At 38.1% G+C, this 25,280-nt stretch overlaps 1 protein-coding gene and 1 long non-coding RNA gene across 39 annotated transcripts in view; one reads left to right on the top strand and one right to left on the bottom strand.

The window, feature by feature from the left end:
* Nucleotides 1–25,280, bottom strand: part of RAPGEF4 (Rap guanine nucleotide exchange factor 4) — a 282,834-nt gene that overhangs the window by 253,707 nt on the left and 3,847 nt on the right. The gene's annotated exons all lie outside the window — the stretch shown is intronic.
* LOC102153619 overlaps nt 13,170–25,280 on the top strand; it is a 214,301-nt gene continuing 202,190 nt past the window's right edge. For 33 of the 36 annotated variants that reach the window (XR_005384697.1, XR_005384729.1, XR_005384730.1 and 30 more), the window contains exons 1-2: nt 13,170–13,229; nt 19,111–19,347. This is a non-coding gene — a long non-coding RNA (uncharacterized LOC102153619). Of the gene's footprint in view, nt 13,258–15,379; nt 15,486–19,110; nt 19,348–25,280 lie in introns of all 36 variants that reach the window. The other 3 variants (XR_005384712.1, XR_005384709.1, XR_005384723.1) reach the window with 3 other exon arrangements.

Raw genomic sequence — 25,280 nt, 5'->3', positions numbered from 1 at the left:
TCTGTTAAGTGTGATTGTTCAGGAACCAATCAGGGGGGGTTACAATAAGTGGCAACATTCTTCACTTTAGCATCTACCTAGTGCCTACTGTATGGCACCATGACATTCTCCTCCAGGTGGGTACATTCAAATAAGATAGGTCACTCCCTTGGTAAACAATTCAATACAATCTGGCATGAATTATTTTGGAAATAAGAGTAAAAATAGCAGCTGCCATTTATTATATTCTTATCAGGGGCCAGCACTTGCTTTACATAAATTAACTCATGTAATCCTTCCAATACCTTTTTCAGGTAGGTCTTACTATCCTGCAGATGGGAACACTGAGCCTGGAAGTATGGAGTTCCCCCAATCTCTCTGTCAGTGGAGGAGCCAGAGCTGGAACCTGGGCCACTGACTGCACTCTTACCCAACCATATTTCTAATCAGGTCCACCAGAGATGAGTGACTTGTCTCAGGCAGGCTGATAACTGGGGGCCACTTCAGACATTCTCTGGCTCTTAATTCACTGTTTACTTAGCAGAAAGACTGAGCACAGGATAGGGAAAGACATGGGAGGAAAACCAGCTGGTGGCAGCCCTTAGCTACTCCTGTGTTCCCTCAAGTAACTCAGCCATGGCCTGGATCTGCATATCCTACTCAGTGAACATACGAACGAACATCCGAATGAAGTGACTATACATAACACACACCACCAACAATGCCAACAAAAACTAAGCCTGCATTTATTTAGTGCCACCTTCTTTAGAAGGGAGTTAAACTGTTAGTCATGAGCATCTTATTAATCCACTCTCAGCACCTCATTAAAGTGGATCTGCCATCCCAAAACAGCATTCTTTGTAGTAAGTGTCATAAGCCTAGGGTTGCCAAATTTTGCAAATACAAAACAGGACACCCACTTAAATTTGGATTTCAGATAAAGGATAAATAATTTTTATTATAATTATGTCCCACTGCAACAACCAGAACATATATGTTAAAATTATTTGTCATTTATCTGAGATTCAAATTTAACTGAGTATCTTACATTTTATCTGGGAAACCTAGGTAAGGTCAATTTTCTCCAACTCGTATTTCTGGATGCTTTAGAATCTCTCCTAGATTGGTGCCCCAAGACAACTGCCTTGGTCTCACATACAGCAAATGGAGATAGAGATAGAAAGCCTGTGTTCCCCCACTGCTGTTTGTGCTTCTCAGGGAACATGGTTATCATCCCAGTGGTATTCAGTACTGCCTGAGAATGAAAGGACAGCCGTGGGACAGAGGAGGCTTCTATCCAGAGCATGAATTTTATTAAAAGATTTTTGATATTTTTAAAATTCACTTAAAATTTTGAGATTTGATTTTTAAAAAGAACTTCTCACATGAATATGTAGTAGTTTCTGGTTTTCCGTCTTGGCTAATTTCAAGTTTCTTCATGAAAACCACTAGGCCATAAATATTTTAATGTGCATTAAAAATACTGCACATTTCGTACTTTGGAGTTATATGGGAATCCCCAGAATCAACCCTGCAGTGCAGAAACAGTGAGCAATGTCTTTGGCGAGAACTGATTATGCTATCGTCACCAGCGCGTACAGCTGGCACTCTTCCGCCCGAGTGTTCACGCCAGGAAGTGTGATTTCTTGATGAATCCATAGAAGCTTTTATTTCCATTTTGGCTGCAAAAAATCTACTGGCTTCCACAAAACAGTGCAACTTTCTACTGGAATTGTTTAAAATGTGATAAATCAAATGTTTTGTTTACAAATACCAGTGTATAAAGAGCTCCATTTTCTGTTTTATTAAGTGTCCCTATGACAAAACCAATCAAAATTAAGAGGTTTTTTTTTCTTTAAAAGATGGATGTATTTTTCCTTGTTAATTTTAAAATGGCAATACAAAATAAAATAAAATAAAATAAAATAAAATAAAATAAAATAAAATGGCAATACATTTCTTGTATGAATATCTGTTGGTGCATTCATTCTTTCAATGACCTTGAACTCCCAGTCTGAAATAGCTCCCAAGATTTCTCCTGGTAGAAATTCAGACCTATCTGTGCACAAGCAGTGCATACACTTTGTCCCAGTCAATAAAAAATTCATGCATCAAAACAACAGGAATCACTGAACACTGTGGCACCTAATATCACCCTTTAAGCTTTCCACAATGAACCTGACAGTGAAGATATTGGCACACACAGGCCACAGACAGTTACTTGGTGGCATGTACAAAAGTAGGTCTAAGAAGCATAAGATGTGTTTATATGTCTATTTCAGATAGACGTTTTATCTTTGCAGAGACACAAATGAGCCCAAACCTTTTTATATCTTGCTGGGAAAATCCTGAGTTATAACTATACAGAAATGTGACTCTTACAACAACATCCAATTATGCACATTTTGAAGAAAAGTTGCCAGAAGTTTTGCAGCTAAAGGCAGCCGACTTGGCTAGAAACAAAACAATCCAAACCAAAACCAAACAAGAAAATGCAGAAATTGCATGTAGCTTTCCTCAAGGATGAAATCGTCTTAAAAGGTAAAACCCAAATGATAGGAAAGAGTGGGTAAAACACACTCTTAAATCGTCTTGAAAGGTAATGGTCTTGAAAGGTAAAACCCATATGACAGGAAATAGTGGGTAAAATATATTACCCAATAGCTATCTCCAAATCTTTTCTTTGCCAAAAAGGAGGCAGACACACTGGAAAGATACTCCTATCAGATAAGTCCATCAAACAGCAAACTGACCTATATTCAAACGGCATGGCTGAACTGGCTAAAAGACAGAGGTTAACAGGATTTTTTTTTTTTTTTAATCAAGCAGTTGGATAAAAACAGGAAGAGAAATCATTTCCCACAAATAGTTAAAATGGGGTAGATTAAACACATACTGACATAAACAGTGACTAAGGGTTAAAAAGCACATGAACAAACAATACTTGGTTATGAATTTTAACAACAGACATCTTAACGACAGATAACAACAGAACTATCAGGAGGCCTGAGGCTCGGCCGAGCTGGGCTGCAGATTCAAACTTGGGAGTTCCAGCAGACACATCAGTTAAATCCACGAGGAAGATGAAATGGTTCCCAGAAAGTTGCCTAATAAGAAAAACAAGCTGAAAAATGAAACCCCAGAGAACACTATTTTTCTTCCTTTCTCAGAAAGCAAAGATAACAGTGGTCATGTTGCCAGCCTGCTTTTTTAAAAAAAAATTTCAACACCTTAGAAATAAGGGTTGATCAACATGGAAGGTGCAAGAATTTTTCAATTTTTATCTCAAAGCAGCTATCAACGAATATCAAACACAAACTGGGAAAAAGAAGAAGAAAGCAACAATCGACGACAAGAAGGTTGAAGCACAAAAGGGAATAGTTGAAAGAAAAAAAGGACTCTAACTCACATACACCACTAAAATACAAAACGGTCTTCAGATCACAGTTCAGGAAAATCTTGACCTTCTGAAAATCTGGCTATGCACAGGGTTCAGAAGTGACAGCTACTTCATGTCCTCCCCTGACATTCACAACCCAGAACCCAAGGTCTAAAGATTATAGAAATTTTCTTAACAATATGAAGATTCCCTGCAAATATCAACAGCCACTCAGCTATGTCTCCCATTTCCACCTGCTCACAGTGGAGCCAGAACATAGGAGAAAGGAACCCAATATGCAAGCAGTAGACATGAATATCTCTAGGTTCTCTGGTTGACTTTTCTAGAAATAACCCATATCTGATGCTCCTCAGGTCAGTGGAAAATACAAGGAAGTCATTGCCATGGCTGGACCCAGACTCACATACACATAGAACTTCAGCATTCAGCAGTACATACTCAGCATGGCCATAATCACTTTCATCTCAGCTATCACCCTCCCCAGGGCCATGTTGATCTGGATCCTCTATCCTCTGGATAGGAGACGGCACTGACAATGGATATGAGACGGCAATGATAAGGCACTGCAGACAAAAAGACCATCCTGGCCCGCCTCTCTCCTGACACAAGTGAAGCAGAAGTTGGGTTTGCAGAATAGTAAACAGAAGTCTTCAGAATAGTTTGGGGAAATGGAGCAGGTCAATTCTCTTCTGAGTTTTAAAATCACTGTACTATATTGAATAGTGTCCTTCAAAAATTTATGCCCATCTGGAACTCAGAATGTGATCCTATTTAGAAACAGTGTCTTTGCAGATGTAATTAGTTAAGGGAAGGTCATACTAGACTACGGTGGATTCTAAATCCAATATGATGTCCTTATAAGAGGAGGAGAAGACACACTAAAACAGACACAGAGGAAAGAAGGCCATGTTACAGTGAGGGCAGGAACGAGTCGTGCAGTACAAGCCAAGGAATGCCAAGGATTGCCAGCACTCATGGAAGCTAGAAAGAAGCAAGAAAGGATCCTCTTGTAGAATCTTTAGAGGAAGCATAGCCCTGTAGACACCTTGATTTTTTTTTCAAAGATTGTATTTATTTGAGATCGAGAGAGAGTGAGCATGAGCAGGGGGAGAGGCAGAGGGAGAGAGTAAGGGAGAAGCAGATTCTCTATTAACTAAAAAAACTATTAACTAAAAAACTAAAAAGTCTAAAAAACGAATAGTCTAAAAAACTATTAACTTCAAGAATTGAGAGACAATACTGCTGTTTTAAAGCACACACTTTGTGTTAATTTGTTGCAGAGCTGTACAAATGAATACATGGTCACATAGAAATTCACCATTCCAGGGCAAATGCTCAGACCTTTGTTCATTGCTGACTCCCAACTTTCATGAAGCTGACCAAACTGTACAATGCCAGGTTTTCAAGGGTTTGCTTCTTCCACAAAATAGAAAGCACCCTGGATAGATTGAAGTTTACATCAGTCTCCATGACCAAAAACGATGGCACCTTAGACAGATACATATCTACACATCATAGAGTACAGCTCCACAAAGTAGTCCTTGAAAAAGGGACAGGTCAATGTTTTCTGGAGTTCAGCTATGCTTTTAATTTAAAGTCAGCTTAAATTAAGGTAATCTCCATAGGCATATGATGTGAAGACTCTCAGCTGTATCTAACAGGATCTAGACTAACTGCTGCCCTGGACAGGTGAGATCACATCTTCCACACATATCCTGCCACACCCATCTTATCTACCATCATTTGAATGAATTTCCATTGGAAAGCCAAATACAGTAAAGGCAAGGAATTCACTGATCTATGCAGGGCTGTAGGATTTGGGAAACGGTACTTCTCCAGGTTCCATGTTTATTCAACCATCAAATAAAAAGGTATCTACTTTGAGGCACCTGGGTGTCTGCCTTTGGCTCAGGTCATGATCCCAGGGTTCTAGGATCAAGCCCTGCACTGGGCTCCCTACTCGGCAGAGAATCTGCTTCTCCCTTTCTCTCTCCCTCTGCCTCTCCCCCTGCTCATACTCACTCTCTCTCTCAAATAAATGAAATCTTTGGAAAAAATGTATCTACTTTGTCTTATGCAAGGAAATAAAGTGTGTTTACTGGTGAACAAGGAAGTCTTAAATGGTAATGGTCATGAAATGGTAGTATTAGTTTTTACAAGTTATAGTATTTCCACTAATTTGTATACAAAGCTTATTAGTATGATCAAAAAATACCAACAAATATGAATATGTATACATTCAAAACTTTATAACATATACCAACATACAAAGGTTTAAAAAAAGGACAAACTGAACAATAGTTTCATTATATAAAATCAGAAAAGTAACATTAATTCTTTTTTTTTTAATTTTTATTTATTTATGATAGTCACACACAGAGAGAGAGAGGCAGAGACATAGGCAGAGGGAGAAGCAGGCTCCATGCACCAGTAGCCCGATGTGGGATTCGATCCCGGGTCTCCAGAATCGTGCCCTGGGCCAAAGGTAGGCCCTAAACTGCTGCGCCACCCAGGGATCCCTAATTCTTTTTTAAAAATATTTATTTGAGAGAGTGAGAGAGAGCAGAAGTTGGGAGGAGGGGCAGAGAGAGAAAGAGAGAGCAGCAGACTCCCCAATTATCAGGGAACCTGATGTGGGGCTCGATTCCAGGACTTTGAGATCATAACCTAAGCTGTAGGCAGACATTTAACCGACTAAGCCATCCAGGTGACCCAATATTAATTATAACAAATTATTTTAAACAATCTGCCTATATTATGTAGCCATAGAAATTTGCAGGTCCATTCTTCCTAATCCATATAGCACTGAGTCAAAAAAAAATCAATTCATATTTTATGCATTCCCAGATAAACGGAGTTTACTGCTCTGATGCCACCTACTCTGAGGAAATCTGATCTGATCTCTCAGACTCAGGTCCACCCTGTGTACATTCTCATAGCCTGATGTGGTCCTTCATAGCAATATGAACATTATATTAAACACTCCTCTGACTACTCATTTAGTGTCTGCATTCCAGGTAACTTCCATAATGGTATATTCTCTGTTCTCTTCTCAGGCATGAGCCCCAGCACCAGAGTCACACATAACATTGCTTGATGTAAGGTCAATGTATTAATATGCATTGCACAAAGGTCTTGTAAAGGATATTTTAAAAACTTATTTACTTCTTTCTGTGTGAGTAAAGAGAAGGAAAATGGCTTGTTCAGTGCAATGAGGATGCAGAAGAAAGTATACACTGCTGAGGAAGGCATGAGGGCAAAGTGACGTTTTGGGATTTGAGGCCTTGATCTTCTTCCAGGATCTCTCCAACTGACTGGCTCCTCCAGTTAGAACAAGGTTTACTTTGTGATCTACACACTCATGCTAGATTCTCATTTTGGAGATCTTGGCTTAAAAAAAAAAAGAGAAGTTAAAGCCTTGTTTTCTTCAGTAACTAGATAAGTTAAAGCCTTGTCTTCTTTAGTAACTTGTCTTTGGAGATCTTGGCTTAAAAAAAAAAAAGAAAAGTTAAAGCCTTGTCTTCTTAGTAACAAGGCTGAATTTACCACTCGACTCTCATAACAGCACACTGGCCTCCCTGGTCCCACAGGCATATTGTTACCTCACTGTGGATCCTACAGTCACTCATGGCAAAAGCTCCTAGGTTGAGAGCCAATGTTTTGTCATTGGCTCACTCCTCCCTTCTCTATCTACACATCAACTAAGACAGTGGATCCATGTACATGCAAAGATGTCCACTCCCCAATTTATACCATCTGATTCCTATCCATGATCATGAGTTAGACAGTGGCAGGGTCCAAATGCAAAGTAGAGATATGGGAAGCCTAAAGCTAGGGGGAAATGGAATTATCATCTACCAGCTGGGAGAGTCCACTGTTGGCCATCTCTTTTTCTGTTTTCTGTCTCTGATGGGGCAAAGGTGGAGCCCCAGTCCCAGACAGAAGGTCCTACTCTACTATACAGAGAAATTCAGCCTCTGGGATTCCAAAAATCCCAGATATTTAATAACTGAAAATAATTAATAATTTTTTAAAGATTTTTATTTATTTATTCATGAGACACACACACACACACAGAGAGAGAGAGAGAGAGAGAGAGGCAAAGACATAGGCAGAGAGAGAAGCAGGCTCCTTGCAGGGAGCCCAGTGTGGGACTCGGTCCCAGGACTCCAGGATCATGCCCTGAGCCGAAGGCAGACGCTCAACCGCTGAGCCACCCAGGTGTCCCCAAAATTAATAATTATTAGCTGAAGAGGGCATGTGAAAATAAAGGCTGAATGGAAGAGACAGCCCTTGACCAAAGAATTTATTTTTAATCACTTTTGAGACTCCATAAAGAGATCTTAGTGATAAAAGTGTGACCTTTATTAAAGTGTGGTAGAAGAAACAGCAGAGCCGAGGTGAGGGTAATCTATAACTGAGTAGGGAAACTTAGATGCACGGTGGCTGGATTGCTAAAGAGGGAGAATTGCTGGATATAGGACAGGATACAGAAGAGGCTGCACACACTCATCACTTAACATCATTCTTGTACCCCAAGTAGGTGGTGCAAGAACATTTCTGAGTAGTTTCTTTAAAAGATGGGTTTCTGATGCATTGGAAGAAAGCAGTGTGTTCTATAGACAGCACAAACAGGAGGGCACTTGTATTAAGAGTTATCATCCTAATATCCACTGATATCCAAGTTCATTTGTTTTTCAGGTCATTCAGCTTTAATTCAATCTCCTTTCCTGTGCCCCATATTTTGACTCTTTCCATTGTTCCTTCCTCCTTCCATATTCCAAGATTTCTTCCTTTCTCAGCTTTCTTAGTCATTCACTTAGAGCAGATCTGTTAATGACAAATCCTCTTCGTTTTCTTTTATCTGAGAATGTCTTGATTTCCTCTTCATTCCTGAAGGCCATTTTCACTGGGTATAGAATTCTGGGTTGACAGTACTTTTTCTTTAAATACTGGAAAAATGTACCGCTTCATTCTGGGCTCCATGATATCTGATGAGAAATCCACTGTAATTCTAGTTGTTTTTCCCCTAAATAAGGTATCACCTCTTTCTTGCTGTTTTAAAATACTTTTTACTTGTCTTTAATTTTCAGAAGTTTGATTACCTCAGCATGGATTTCTTTGGGTTTATCCTCTTTGGGGATTCACTCAGCTACCCGAATCTGTAGTTCCATTACTTGTGCCAAATTTGGTAAATTGTTAGCCATTGTTTCTTCCAGTATTTTTTCAGCACCACTCTCTCCCTTACCTTCCAGGATGCCACACGACATGAATGTTAGATCTTTTGTTATAGTTCCACAAGACCCTAGTCTCTTTCTTTTCTTCAATTTACTTTCTCTCTGTTGTTCCAAGTGGGTAATTTCTATTGCTAAGTGGGTATCTTCAAGTTTGCTGATTCTGCCCCCTGTCTTATCAATTCTAGTGTTGAGCCATTCACTGAAATTTTAATTTCAGTTGTTGGATTTTTCAGTTCTCAAATGTCCATTTGGTTCTTATTTATTGTGTTTATTTGCTAAGTTGTTTTTGCTTATACATTGTTTTTCACTTGTTTTAAGTATATTCATAATTGCTCACCAAAGCATTTTTATGATGGCTGCTTTAAAATCCAGGTGGGAAGGACTGCTTCACTACAGTTAGGCAAGGATCAAAGTTGAGGATCCACACTGTCTTCATTGATGGAGGTTGAAGTGAGCCTGCAGTGTTTTCTGTGGTGTTTGGTTAAAGTAGAGCATTTGTTTGTTTGTTTGTTTGTTTGTTTAGAGCAGCTTTTATCTAAATTTTTTTCTGTCTTGCTAGGCTGCCCCTTTGCTTATCCACAGAGAGCAGGCTTTTCTGAAAGCTTTTTTTTTTTGGCCTGTGTCCATTGGCATTTCTGGATTGTCATCTATTCCAGCAGCCAGTCTGGAATATTTAAGACAGAAAGAAAACTCAAGGAACTTACTACTATGTTTTCTTCAGATAGAGAAGTCCCAACCCAGTTTACCTTCTTCTCTCTACCTTTCAGTCTTTTTCTGATTGTTTTATATATAATGTCCAAGGTTTATAGTTGTATTTAATGGAAGAAATAGGGAGAATTGAGTCCTTTTGTTCAAAATGGTATCGCTGTCTTTTTAGCAGCATTTTGCCCAGGTAAACTGGGCAGTTACAATTTCACAACTGCCATATGCATCAAAAGCAATGTGCACTAACCAGAAACTCATTTATAGAGGCATACTTTCTCCTGAGAAGAGATGTTTCCAGGGACATGGCAACCAATGAGCCATATGTTGTTTATTTGTTAAATACTTGCCAACTCTGGCTTTATTGATAATATCACTTCTGAGTGTCACAGCAGCCCGCATGCCTCAGCTGTGATAGTTTGCTTCCTTGCTGTTCAGTATTTATCACGGTGATGTTGACTCCCTGTTCTTTTCTCCATCTGTTAGAGAGAAATAACACCCTATGTTTTCATAACTGCATTCATGTTATTCGACCTCTTGTCCTCTATACCTTGATGTTTCATCTTTCCTTAACTTGGACTTTCCCATATACCCACATTTTAGGCAAATGATCTCCTTCTAGTTTAGACCACAGGATTTGCATTTGTCCTGCACCTTGTGTGAGAGGTATTTTATTTTTGTTTTCAGTCCTGCTGTCTTCCTCACAACAACATTCTAAGGCCTGGCACAGAGTCTGCAACCCTCCCAACTGTCAACCAGGCTGGAAAAGTAGACCTATTAGCTATGTCATCTGTAAGATATAAAACTTCAAATGCAAACCCAGGTTGTAGTCTTTCTTCTTCCATATGTTTGTTAACATGATTATCTGACATTTGAAGATATGAACATTTGAAAACATCTTTACTAGCCTTTCAAGACATATTCCACATTTTCCTTTTTTTTTTTTTTTTTAAATAGGTTCCACAGCCAACATGAGCCTTTTACTCATGACCCTGAGATCAAGAGTCACATGCTCCATTGACTGAGCCAGCCAGGGGCCCCAATATTCCCCATTTTCTTGTTTTCCTCCTACCTCATTGGTCACTCTACAGCTTCTTTTGTTGGTCATTTCCACTGCCCCTGAATTCTTGTTGGAAGATACTAGTGCTTAATCCCTAGTCCTCTTCTAACACTCATTTCCTTGATGTTCCCCAATCTCATGGCTTTATATATCATCTATGTATTAATGATTCCCAAATTTACATCTCCAACTCAGACTGCTCCTCTATACTACAGAGTCACATATCAAATTTTCTACTCAACATCACCAGTTGAATGTCTAACAGACATCTCAAACTCAACATGTCCAAAATTGAACTCCTCATTCTCTTTGAATATACCCTATCTCTAGACTTCTCCATCATAACAGATGGTTCTTCAATCTTTCTAATTTCCCATGCCAAAAATCTTCAAAGTATCCTTGACTCCTTTTCTGACATTCCCACACTCATTTCATGTCCTAGTGGTTCTACTTCCCAAATCCCTCCTACTTCTTCTCGCCATCTCCACTACTGTCACTCTGATCCAAACCACCATCATCCTTCTCCTGGATTACTGCAATAACTTCCTGATAGTCTCCCCTTTCCCACTATTGCTCCCTTCTCCACAGCATCTTCTCAACATTGTGATCATAGTGATCTTGTAAAAATGAAAGTCAGGTTATACCATTCCTCTGCTCAAAACCCTTCAGTGGTTCCCTGTTTCACTCAGAGTAAAGTCTGAGGCTTTTATAATAGCTCTCAAGTCCCTATCATTGAGTCTCTGCTCATTTTCTCTCCTAATCTTTCTCTTGCTCACTATAGTCTAGCCACAAAAGCCTCCTTACTGTTCCTTGAGCAATCCATACATGACCAACTCAGGTCTTTACACTGGCTATTCCCATTGCCAGGATATTATTATCCTAAACATATGCTTTATTAACTCCCTTGCCTCTTTGCTTACATCATACTTTCTCAATGAACCATATTCTGTCCAACTGCTTTAATATTACAATCTTCACCAACCCACTAGCACTCCTGATCTCTTATTTTAATTGTTTTTCCCATAACACATATTACTTTCAAACATAACATGTAACTTATTTGTTTATTTTGTCTTTTTTTAAAATCTATTTCCTCTGTTAGAATGTAAGATCTAGGAGAAGAGGGATCCACTGTTTTGCTTAACTAAAGAATCCTAAGCACCTAGAAGGGTGTTTCCTAAGCATTCAATAAATATTTGCTGAATAAAGAAATGCTTCAACTATTCAAAAGACATTTATCTGGAAATATCAGTTATTAAGAAAAAACCACAGAAGTCAGATCATATAGTAAATAAGTTTAAAAGGCTTTGTATAACCAAAATGATAGCTTTAAAATACCAAACCTCTGAAATTCATGTACTTTACTCAGAAGAGAAATCCTCAAGGCCAAAATAGATATAATTGTACTATACATACAGTTCCAAAAAACTTGGTTAATCTGGATTCTAAGTTCAAAGGCTTAGAAGCAGGATATCATGTTTGTGCAAGAAGAGACACTTAGAGGGCAGCAAGCAAGGAGTGACAGCTTCTGGTTACGGACGATAGGGAAGAGTTGGCCAAAGGAAACAAGAAGCCTTAAAAAGGGAGGTGGGGAAGTAACACTGGGGTATATTTGGTGCTGAAACAAATTATCTATATACGTCAAAATCACATTATATGTGATACCAATTTATGCTCAGTACACTGAACCTCAATCACAAAGTAAAAGAAGAATTATATTCAGTATACTTTAGAAAAGCAATCATATTAAATACCTCTTGGGAATACAATTAAATATCATTTCTACCAGGATTATTCAATTACACCAAGTTTGAAGGATTAATGAAAATAAATTTGTATAAAATTTATAATGCTGGATAACTAAAGACTCACTGTTGACAACTAAACTGTTTGGCTTTCAGTTGTTTATTGTTGTACATCTAGAAATGAATCTTGTGTTCTAAAACAGATCAACCTCATCAACTTTAAGATTTTATCAGATTTTAAGCACTCTGAGTAATCTGAAGTTCTTGTAATTTAGAAACCATGTACAGAAAATCTTTAATAGGACAAAACACTTGAGAAATAGTACATCTTGGGTAGATATGCTAAGATTAGGGCTACATTAGAAGATGCAAATCTGGATGATGTGACTCAAAGAGCCACCAGCCAAACATTCTCGTTGTGTGAGTTTCATCCCAATTTCCTTTAGGTTAAAGTTTTGACATCTCTTGGTATCCTTTAAATGTTAAACTCTTTAACACATTAGCTCAAATTATTTTATCAATTGTTAGGGAGTTTGTGAATGTAAGACTCTAAAGAAACAGATGCAAGATAAAGAAGAGAAATGTAGGGCACTGCCCTACCATTCTGTGTCCACCTCCAGGTATGAGCCAGTGTGTCTGTCCTACTTGTCCTATTTAAGAGATTGGCCTTCAAGAGTGGTATAAGACAGGAGCCAGGGGAGACACGTCAACCCAAAAAGACTAAACAGAGAGGTAGACAAGAAACAACCCATTAGGAATTACCTGAGCAAATCTAGTGGGTTGACAATGGCTCCTTATATGGCCCTGGAAGCTCACTCAGAGTAGGAAGAGCAGTGTTAGGGTAAGAGTTAGAGAAGACTGTTCACCCTGGCAACCCCAGAGGACTTGAGACACTCAAAGCAGATTCAAGGAGGTCAGACAGAGTACAATGAGAAAGCAGAGGACTAAGGAAGAAAGATTGGAATATAGAGTTCCTCAGTGTTCTACAGCCACAGATCATCTTTATAGTGATGTATACAATGGAATATTACTCAGCCATTAGAAACGACAAATAACCACCATTTGCTTCAACATGGATAGAACTGGAGGGTATTATGCTGAGTGAAGTAAGTCAATCGGAGAAGAACAAACATTGTATGTTCTCATTCATTTGGGGAATATAAATAATAGTGAAAGGGAATATAAGGGAAGGGAGAAGAAATGTGTGGGAAATATCAGAAAGGGAGACAGAACATAAAGACTCCTAACTCTGGGAAACGAACTAGGGGTGGTGGAAGGAGAGGAGGGCGGGGGGTGGGGGTGAATGGGTGATGGGCACTGAGGGGGGCACTTGACGGGATGAGCACTGGGTGTTATTCTGTATGTTGGTAAATTGAACACCAATAAAAAATAAATTTATTATAAAAAAATATATAGTGATGTCCAGGACTGTGAGGCCTTTCAAAAAGATCTTACTGAGGGTGCCTATGTGGCTCAGTCGGTTAAGCATCCGACTCTTGATTTCAGCTTAGGTTATGATCTCAGGGTCGCAAGATTGAGCCCCGCATGGGAGTCGGCACTAAGTGTGGAGTCTGCTCAATATTCTCTCTCCCTCTGCCTCTGCACCCCCCAACACACTTGCTTACACTAAATAAATAGACAAAATCTTTTAAAATTTTTTTTAAAAATTAAAAGCTCTTGGGATCCCTGGGTGGTGCAGCGGTTTAGTGCCTGCCTTTGGCCCAGGGCACGATCCTGGAGACCCGGGATCGAATCCCACGTCGGGCTCCCAGTGCATGGAGCCTGCTTCTCCCTCTGCCTATGTCTCTGCCTCCCTCTCTCTCTCTCTCTCTGTGTGACTATCATAAATAAATAAAAAAATATAAATAAATAAAAATAAAAATTAAAAGCTCTTAATTTTAACTTGACATTTCCCAAATTTTTATCTTGAGCCTTTTTTTCCTTCACACTACCTACCAATATTACAAGGAACATACTTGAAACACCAAAATAGTCAAAAGGGAATGGGGTTTCATCCCATGTTGGTCCCTGGCACTTACTTGCTGGGTGATTCTGGACAATTTAACTTTCCTAACCTTAGTTTCCTTATTTGTAAAATATGGATAGTAGCAGCTATTTTATTTTATGAAAACTAATTTGAAAATACATATAAAAATCTTAAATCTCTTCACACATATTAATAATCTATTTAGTTCTATAGGTATCTCTAACCTAAGGAAATAATCTAAAACACAGGAAAAACTTAATATAAAACATTACAGCATTGTTGGTAACAGCAACAATCATTTTTAAATATCTTAACTGTCCAACAAAAAGAAAAACTTAAGCTGTATAATCCACATCATTTCAGCCAATAAAAATTATATTTAGAAAGAATTTTAACAACCTAGGAAAATGATCATCCAATAATGTTAATTTTAAAAGGCATGAAGTATTAAAGAATGAGCTCAAACAAGTTAAAATACTCAGAAAAAACACACTAAAATTTTATGATCATTTAATTCCTGGTGATAGGGTTTGTTAAAGTAAATTAATAATTATAAGGCAGAAATCCTTTGGCTTGGCCCCAATTAAAATATAGTTTAAATCATAGTCCATTATCTCTCATGAGCTCCTGTCATTTTCTTCTGGGAAGGGGAAATACTTGTCAATACATGTCAACTGGGAACATTCAAAAAGAAGCCGGGGATTTGTGTATTGTCGGCTCTCAGCTGCAAGCCAGCAACAGCTCTCACAAACCAAGGGGAAAAAGGAGTGGGGGTAGTAGCAACCATGTCACATGTCACACCAAGAAGCCATGCTGCTGTCTTACATAGCCATTGTAGCATGTAAACATTAGTGGGCTTTTATTTATTTTCTTAATGTTTTCCTTTTCCCCTATAATTTCCTTCCTTGCTCATTTTTCATTGTTTTAAATTCCTTTTAATTCCTTCAATATAAATCCTATGAGATAAAACTCCCATCAATGACATTTCTGCTATATAATTATAGAAATAAGTAGAATTCAGCATACAACAACATCAATTTTATGCCTGGGTTGCTTGTCCCAATTCAAAAGAAATAGATTCAAATGCAATTCTACTTATTCAAATACTTTCCAGCATTTTAAAAATCATTCCATCCTATTCTTATTTTATTATTACTTATTCTCCCTTCTCCCTACTACTTACACTCTTTCCCTAAAAGCGATGAATAAAATATACATATTTTTAAATTACTTCAATTTACAATTTGACTACCTTCGATTCTCTTTCAGATAATCCAAACAAAACAATAACAGATTTCAGCAGTGTCCACATTTGATTTCTGTAAGCTCCTTGGAGGAGCAGCGCTGTTGCTCATTTTACCTGTGGATATTTAAGGTTAGGACTTTTAATGATAGAGACAGAAAAGCATTAGTCATCTAAACACAAAGAGTTTCTTTTATTAAATGAGTTTCACTTTGATATCCATAATCTGTTGAATGGTAAGTTCTAAAATGAACCTCTAAAGCCATTAAGATAACTATCCAATGAAGTACTGAAAAGGTAGGAAATAAAGCAACAGAGATAATGTAAAATTCAATTCAGGCAAAGATAAGGTGCATTCACAAGCTGATAATGTACAGTTACAGCACAAGGAGATGAAAAAGCACAATAGAATTGTACTCCCATTCAACCCACTGGCATCCAGGGTTGTCCATGCTTCAGAGGTCTGCCTTATAGATGAAGCCACCTTGTTATATGATCCCCTCGCTATTTTTTGTAATTCCATCTTTTTGTCTCAATAGAGGGCTCCCCTTTTATGCTCTGATGATCTGGATAATTAAACAGGGACTCCAGTTTTGAGTATCTGAATTGTTTTCAGTAAATAAAATGTAAAACCTGGTTACGGACTAGATAGCTCTAACTCTACAAATCAGATCTTTATATACCACCAGGGAATATTTACAATGAGTGCTGCATCACCACAGAGACTATTCTCAAATTGTCTTCAATTTTTGACATGAGGGGCACCTGGGTGGCTCAGTGGTTGGCTCAGGTCACGATCCTGGGGTCCTGGGATCGAGTCCTGCATTAGGCTCTCTGCAGGGAGCCTGCTTCTGTCTCTGACTCTCTGTGTCTCATGAATAAATAAATCTTAAAAAAATTTTTTTGAGATGAAAAAACTTACAAACATACTACCATATCGTTTCATTAGTTGATAAGGAAAATATCATAAGAATTCAATTTAAAAAATTATCAAAAGGCAGATGATGCAATAATGACAGAAAAGTTGTTTAAGATAGAGAACAAATCCACAAAATGAGGAATTGTTGGGATTTCTAAGGATCCAAGGCCATTTTCTTGCTCTGGTATATATATCTGTGAGGCCTGTTTTAGAGAACACTGACCCCCCAGAGGTATTAGACAAATTCATCACTGATTAAACTGGCTAACTATGAAACCCAAAACTCCATTGGTAGGATGGGGATATTGATTCCACTATCCAACCAGCTGTCAACATCCAGTCAAAAGCACACACACAATATCTTTTCAACCTTATTTAAATAATCACACTTTTCCTGATCTGTATTACATTCATTAGTTCCCTAGAGGTAGTTTTCTTTTTCCTCAAAAATTATTTAAAAACAAACAACTAAAGTGGGTAGTATTTCAAATAGTTTTACATAATAATATTTAAAAGATAAACCAAAATTTCAATATTTATCCCTTTCACCAAGTTCTGAAATTATCTTTGTCCGTAGTAGATTTTGCTTCTGTATAATATACTGTAATATTACTATAGGCACTAATACACTATATATAAGGCACTTTCTCAAAATAAGCCCTTGTTACTAAGCAAAAGGGTAGCATTGTATTTATTCAGCTTGTGTTCTTAACATGAGCGCTAAAATACTTCATTTGCCCATTTAATAAAGCGTGGATTACACTAATTTAAATTCATACTAAGTGGCTTCTCAGTTCATTCAAGGTCTTTTTTTTTTTAAGATTTTATTTATTTATTCATGAGAGATACAGAATGAGAGAGAGTGAGAGAGGCAGAGGGAGAAGCAGGCTTCCTGCAGGGGGGCCCAATGAGGGACTTGATCCCGGCCTGGGATTAAGACCTGAGCCAAAGGCAGATGCTCAACCACTGAGCCACCCAGGTGCCCCCAATCAAGGTCTTTGATGAGATGTTGCTTTTGCAGAAAGAACTCACCACTCTCTGTAAAATAACACCATGCCTGAGTTTCTTCCCCTATCCTCTGTTTTGTTTTCCTTTGCTGCTCTTATTACAATCTGACGTTGTCATACGATTTGTTTGTTTCCTCTTAATCCATCACTCCATATCCTCTTACCTTTGGCCTCATAGCATTTATTAACACCTACTTTTTCCCATTTTCTTCATCACTGTATTCCTTATTGTCTGGAACAGTAGCACATAGTAGCTACTCCATCCCTACCATGCACAAGCACATGGTAGATACTCATTTTTAAAAACTAAGTGAATTATTTAATGTCTTCTTAGTATTTAAGTTCATGAGGTCACAGGCATTGTTAGTTTTTATTACTAATCTATCACTAGTAAGAATGTATGACACTTGGAAAGCAGAAAGTAAAATCTTTGAATGAATGAACAGCAGGAAAGTAGAAAACTAAGATCATCTTTTGCCAACAGCACATTTGGGTTGAGGAAAGAGGAAGAGGTGAGGAGGCAAGGAGGAGACAGGTAGAGGAGTGGCAAAAGGAGTGACAAGGGATGCTAAAGTTAGAACTTTCTTATATTCCAAGTTTGTTTAAAGAGTTGACAAAGAAAATGTGTAAGATTCAAGAACTCAACTCTTTTATATGTGCTCAATAAATAACCAGTCAATGACTAGAAGAATAAGTTTGTCAGAGCCTCCATACCTGAATATCTGAAGGCAAGACATTCATGCCTTCATTTGGGATTTAAACAGAATTGAAATGTCATGCATAATATCAATAATCAAAATTTTGGGATGTCTGAATGGCTCAGTCGGTTAAGCATCTGCCTTCAGCTCAGGTTGTGATCCCAGGGTCCTGGAATCAATCTTCACATCAGGCTCCTCACTCAGTGGGAAGTCTGCTTATCCCTATCCCTCTGCTCCTCTTCCCCTCCCCTGACTTGTGCTCTCTTTTGCTCTCTCTCTCAAATAAATAAAATCTTTTTTAAAAAAAAAATAAAATTATTAAGTTCCAAGTAATAGCTACTTTCCATCAACATCTATTTGTTTTCAATATCTCCAATAGTTAAGTCTTTTCTAAGGGCCTTTAAAACTTATTTCCACATTTAATTAGATAAAAGGGAAGTTCTTGAACTTTTAACCAATTTATAGGTAATAATCCTACAGAGCAATTCATCCTATTTAATATGCTTAAATTTCACAATTTTACTCCATGAAAGGATTTTTGGAAAATTATATTGCTCGTTTTAAGATTGTTTCACTGCAGGGCAGCCTGGCTCAGTTGGTTAAGCATCCAACTCTTGATTTCAGCTCAAGTCATGATGTCAGAATCGTGAGATCATGTCCCACATTAGGCTCTGCACTGGGCACGGAGCCTGCTTAAGATCTCTCCTTCTCCCTCTGCCTCACCCTACCCTCTCTCTCTAAAAAAAAATTTTTTCACTACAATGAATACATGGTCCTTGGTTTCCATGGTAATAGCTAAAGAATATGTAACATTCTCTGTGGCATAACCCATGAGTTTTCAACCACCATTTGCCAATGAAAACTATTTCTTCTGGAGAAGAACAGTAAATCAAGCTGATCCTGGAAAATGCTGACCCTTTCAACCTCATTAAGAAGATACTGTGCAATATGATGAACAGTATCCTAACAGTGAATTCAGCAATGGGCTTCATAAAGCTCTTAGTATATCGTGATAGAATAATGCCAAAGAGACATTAAAAGAGAGTATTACTTCAATATAATAATACAGACTGATTTAATCCCAGGATAGATTTTAGGATATTTTAGAAATGGATGGATTACTTCTTTTCCAGGAAATCCTGCATAAACATCATTTTTCACATATGAGCTATTGATAAGTAATTGAGCAGCAATGACTTGGAAGTATTGGATGAAAACTATTTCTTCTGGAGAAGAACAGTAAATCAAGCTGATCCTGGAAAATGCTGACCCTTTCAACCTCAAGAAGATTGGTACCAATACTTGGTATTGGAAGTATGACTATTTATCAATGAAATAGTTTCATAAAACTATGAAAATAGTTTTCATTGGTAAGTACTAAATAATGAAATAACTGTGCTTTCTTCTTTGTGCTGACCTTGAAAAATCATAGCTCTAGTGCTATATTAGAAAAGAAAAATTTTAAATAATTATATAAATTTCCATCTTTAAGGGATGCCTGGGTGGCTCAGTGGCTGGACATCTGAATTGGCTCAGGGCATGGTCCCGGAGAGACTCAGGATCAAGTCCCACTTCAGGCTCCCGGCATGGAGCCTGCTTTTCCCTCTGCCTGTGTCTCTACCACCCACCCCCCTCTCTCTCTGTGTGTCTCTCACGAATAAATAAAATCTTAAAAAAAAATTTCCATCTTTAAGAAGCCAGAAAAAGAACAAGCTAAACACAAAGTAAGTAGATGAAAAGGGAAGGCAGCATAAATTAATGAATTTCTCAAAAAATAGAGAAAATCAACTAAAAGGATTTTTTAAAAGGTTAACAAAATTGAGAAGCTCCTCGCAAAACTGATTAAGAAAAAAGAGCAGACACAAATTAATAATACGAGAAATGACGGAGAACATCACCACATATTCTATGAACTACATATTCTATCACTGATAGAATAATAACAGAATAGTATGAACAACTCTATGCTAATACATTTGATAACTTAGATAAAATGGATAAACTCCTTGAAACAACTTATCAAAACTAATACAGGTTGAAATAGAAAATCTGAGTAGCCCTCTCTATTAAAGACAGAATTTGTCATCAAAAAGCTTTCCACAAAGAAAACTCCTGGCCAAATGATATCTATAAAACATTTAAAAAAGAAATAACATCAGGGGATCCCTGGCTGGCTCAGCAGTTTAGCACCTGCCTTCGGCCCAGGGCATGATCCTGGAGTCCTAGGATTGAGTCCTAGGATCGAGTGCCACATCAGGCTCCCTGCATGGAGCCTGCTTCTTCCTCTGCCTGTGTCTCTGCCTCTCTCTCTTTCTCCGTGTGTCTCTCATGAATAAATAAATAAAATCTTAAAAAAAAGAAATAACATCAATATTGTACAATTTCTTTTTAAAATAGAGGAAAGGAAAAAGAAAAGAAAAAGAAGTATTTTCTCATTCAAGCAAGTTCAGTCTCACACCTCTGTTCCACTTTGCCCTGGAAATCCTAGCCAATGTAATAAGGCAAGAAATGTAAATAATAAAAGACATAAAGATCAGAAAGAATACGTAGAACTGCCAGTATTCACAGACAACAAGATGGTCTACATAGAAAATCCTGAGGAATCTACAAAACAACTACTAGATTGAATAATTTGCCCAAGGTTACACCAGTAATAAAATCAAAACCAGAATGTGAAGCAATACAGCCTGGTTCGCAAACTCTTAACCCCTACACTATGCTCTCTACTTAGAGAGGACCACGCAGCTACACTTGCATTAGCCCACAAACCTCAACATAACCATATACTTGGTCTTTGTAGTCTCATTTGATGATTTGGAAATAGAGGTTCAAAAAGATTAATAACTGCCAAGATGATATGGCTAAGGATGAAAGTGACAGAATTTGAATCCAGGTCTGGCTGACTCTAAAACAAAACTTATTTGAATATATCACATGTTCCAAACTGGAAGAAGGAAACAGTGAGAGGAACCAGATCCAGATGGTAAGGCCTTGAAATAATGCAGTAGAATATAAAGGCCAAGAAAAAAATTGGCAACTGGTTAGTAGTAAAAAGGGACATAGGAAAGGTCAAAGTTTTGAGAATTAGAGTAGTTTCAATAAAATAGGAGTATGGAGGAGAAACTAATGGAGAGGAAGGTTAAGGAAGATGAAGTCAGTTTTAGACAAGCTGAATACCAACATGTTAGGTTAGGCATAGTTTTGACAGCAATAATAGCAAACCTAACAAAATGTAGTTTCTAAAAATAGGATTTTGTTTCCTCACAAAACCAAAAATCTAAAGGTAGGCAATGATTACTCTAAACTTAGTAGCTGAACAAAGTCAGAATTGTGTTTCTCCTGGTTCTTTCTTCTGGGATTACAGTATGTAGCCAAAGTCCCAGGCCTCAGGTCGTACTTCCAGACAGAAAGAAGAATGGGGGGCAAATACATTCGTCTTTCATCAGTAATGCAAAATCTTTCCTAAGAGCCACCAGTAGAACTCTGCTATGTCTCATTGGCTAGAACTGCATCACACAGTCACATAGCCTCTAAGGTGGCCTAGAAGGTAAGAATTTTGTTTTACCAACCCTATAGTAGAGGTAGGTGAAGAAAAACTATCCAATGAAGAGACCAAAAAAAAAAAAAAAAAAAAAAAAGCCTCTGGTCTGGAAGATAAACCAAGGATACAGAGTTTAAGTAATCTACATATTCAAAGCACAGGAAATGGAAAGGTATTCCAGGAAAGAGCATGTATAAAGAGAAAAGAGGGTAGTAAAAGCACTTTGTTTCTCTTTTTGTGTAGGGGAAGTAAATGGATTACATGGATACAGCTGAGTAAACATGGTAGCTAGGTGCCTCCATTCCAGTCAGATTGTTTGCTTTTCTGTTTGGGTCTTTCTCTGTCATCCTCCCCACCTAGTTACTTCCGACCTCTTTCTCTTTCCACAGTCTCTCTACTCTTAAGGAGGTCTCTCCTCTCCCTTTCTCTTTCCCTCATCTGTGAACTGGAAGTACTGGAGGGAAAATTCACTCTTCACTGCCACTGTTCAAGATGCATAAAGATGGATTTAAGTCTGACTAAAGGAAAACTAGCTGCCTTAGGTTGGAAAGGTGGTCCAGGAAAATAAGCAGCTACTATGAAAAGGCTATTCAATCTTAAAAATTTGTAGAAAATTAATAGAAAATTTGAATTAAAAGGAATCTGCCATTCCTGCCCTCATCAGAATAGCCAGAGTCTATCTGGGGAAATACAAACTAAGACAAGGAGGCAGAATTTGCTTTGCTGAGCACCACTCTTCCTCTGAAGACTCTTTTGTGCTCCCAGGCTCTGTTCAGGAGACCAGGCTGCAGGGCCAAGGGTGTGATAGACCCTAGGCATCCTTCTCCAGGCCCACTACTCCATGGGCACCCCATGCATCTCATGCCTCCAGTCTGAGTCCAGCTCTGGCTGACCCTTTCCTTTCTGAAAATCCTACGGCAGATAGAATCAGTATCACAGAATTTAACCATGATTACATAATAGGTTGTGTTGTCCTCCCATTGCTTCACATATGTATGTCATGTTCTCAATAAGTTGCAAATAAGATAGTCACCAAGCATTAAACTTTAAAGACAATATATCACTAACATCACAAAAAGTAATCACTTGACATTATGTGCCTCATGATGCAACTATGTAATACTTCTGTGAAGTACTGTTGCCAGAAAATCGTATCTAAATCCAACCAAGCTCTAGATCCAAATGCCAATTTATACAGTATACAGGGAACAAAGGGACTTATTAGAAGACAGCATGGGGGCATAATTAAAATTCAGACTTTAAAAAAAAATCAGTTTCTACAGCAAAGTTATCATATGGAAGAAACAGAAAGATCCCAGAGATTAAAAAAGACTTAGAGACATGATCAACTAAATAGAACCGACCTGGACCCTAATAGAAACAAATTGCAGGAAAGAAAAAGTTATGGGGAAATTTGAACACTGACTAGATATTTGATTATATTAGGGAAATAATGTCATATTTTTTAATGTGTGATAATGGTATTGTTTTCTTTATAAAGAGTCCTTACCTTTTAGATATATACTAAAATATGTATAGATGAAATAATATTATGTTCTGGGACTTGCACCAAAATAATCCTGGGGGTAGTGGGGTATGAATGAAGGGATTAATAAAACAAGATTGACTGTCAGTTCATAATTTTTAGGGGGTGGTCTGTATAAGAGAAACATACTGTTGTCTCTTCTTTTTTTGTCTAATTTGAAATTTTCCATAATAACCTTTTTCTATAATAGATCAGAATAGAGTTATGCAATGTCATTAAAAAAAAAAAAAAGTAGTCACATCAGCCAAGGAAACACAAAAGAGCAGCAAAGAGAGATTTTATGGTGCCCATTCAAGGCTTTTAGAAGACAAAGGTCCCCCAAGGACTTCCTTGCAAGGCTGCAGAGACCACTCCATTCCTGAGGAGGAGGATGCATCTGGCCATCTCACCTTCATCTCATAAGCACCTTCTACAGTCAGGGTGCTGCAGTGAAACTGAAGATAAAATGATGAATAAAATAAAAAATCTGGCGTCAAGGGATGCAAAAGAAGTAAATAGGAAATTGTGATGGAATCTGATTGTGATATTACAGTGTTGGACAAAGTGTGCTGTTGGGAGCACATGTAATGGTCATCTAACGGGGAGGTGACAGTCAAGCTGTCCTGAAGGATTCCCAGAACTATCTTCTGATTATAATTCAATTCCCAGGCTCTGTCATTCTAGGAAGAGAGCGAACTGGCCAGAAGTTTTAAGTGTCCTGATATCCTGGCAGCTTTGCTTCTCACTATAAATGTAAAACATGGGTTTCTGGTAATAAATGGCAATAAGTCTCCCACACAGCTTGCCTAGAGAAGGAGTACATCAGCCAAAGGATGTGAGTGTCCGCTCCTCTGATCTTATTTTTAAATTAATGAACTGTCTCTCTGGTTTTACAGTCTCTGAGAGTTTGGTGCTTTTGTATATGCCCCTAAAAAAATGTATTAATTCTTGATGGGCTGACAAACCAAGAATCTGAGGTTGTAAGACCAGCCCTGAACCCTGAGAATTCACCAGGGTAATATCCCCCTGGGACATGCCTGGGTCTGGGTCCACACCGGCCTTCCCCAGTGACAGCCTTCTGCTCTGAATGCTTCTTTGATCTTCAGTATTCCTGTAGGGTGGGGCCGTGTCTGAGGCTTCTTTGATTCTGAGTCATCCTCTTCACCATGTCTGCCTCAAAGCATTTTGGTTTTTAACAAATTTCTTCCTTGATTTCTTTCACTTTCATTCAATCACATCAATATAGTTAACTCAACATCTATTTGAGGATTAAGCCAGATGCAATGACACTGTATAAGAAGCATTTTTTTAATGAAACATCAATAACTTTAAAAATTCCTCAGCTGCGGGATCCCTGGGTGGCGCAGCGGTTTGGCGCCTGCCTTTGGCCCAGGGCGTGATCCTGGAGACCTGGGATCGAATCCCACGTCGGGCTCCCGGTGCATGGAGCCTGCTTCTCCCTCTGCCTGTGTCTCTGCCTCTCTCTCTCTCTCTCTCTGTGACTATCACAAATAAATAAAAATTTAAAAAAAAAAAAAGAAAAATTCCTCAGCTGCTTTGAAAGATGACAATCTTTTTTTACACATCCATATTGTATTAACTTCATTTTCTGCCTTAGCCTGTGATCACCAGTGATCCTCAAATAAGCCCATCAACTGAGGATGTCCCTCCAAGCTACACTTCTAACTCAAGAATGAGAAACCAAATATTTTGAACTCCTTCCCAGATGAAGACAATTTCCCTCATCTCCAGTGGTTTCTCTGTCAATCAGCCAGATTCTTTCATCTGTAATGGGGCATGGCAAACGTTTTCTTCAAAGATCCACACAGTAATACTTAAACTCTGTAGGCCACACCATCTCCATTACCTCATTTCTGCCAGTGCAGTGTGAAAGCAGCTGTGGACAACATATAATAACCAAACGAGTGTGGCTGTGATCCAATAAAACTTTGTTTATGGACACTGAAATTTGAATTATATAAATGTAATGGGTCACAAAACAGTACTCTTTTTTTGGTTTATTTCCAACCATTCAGAAAAGTAAAAACCATTCTTAGCTCAGGAGACACACTAGCAGCTGGTGGATCTGGCCCCTGCTCCACAGTGATGAATACCGGCAGTGATTCACCATACATATGTGAATGTGTGTGGTATCTTCAAAATACTGCCTCACCAACCATGAGAATTATGACCTATAAATGGGTTTTAAATTCATAGGTGGCAAACTTAAATTCTTA

This window comes from Canis lupus, chromosome 36 (assembly GCF_011100685.1).
Source record: "Canis lupus familiaris isolate Mischka breed German Shepherd chromosome 36, alternate assembly UU_Cfam_GSD_1.0, whole genome shotgun sequence".
Lineage (NCBI taxonomy): Eukaryota > Metazoa > Chordata > Mammalia > Carnivora > Canidae > Canis > Canis lupus.
This window is presented reverse-complemented; position numbering and strand designations above follow the sequence as displayed.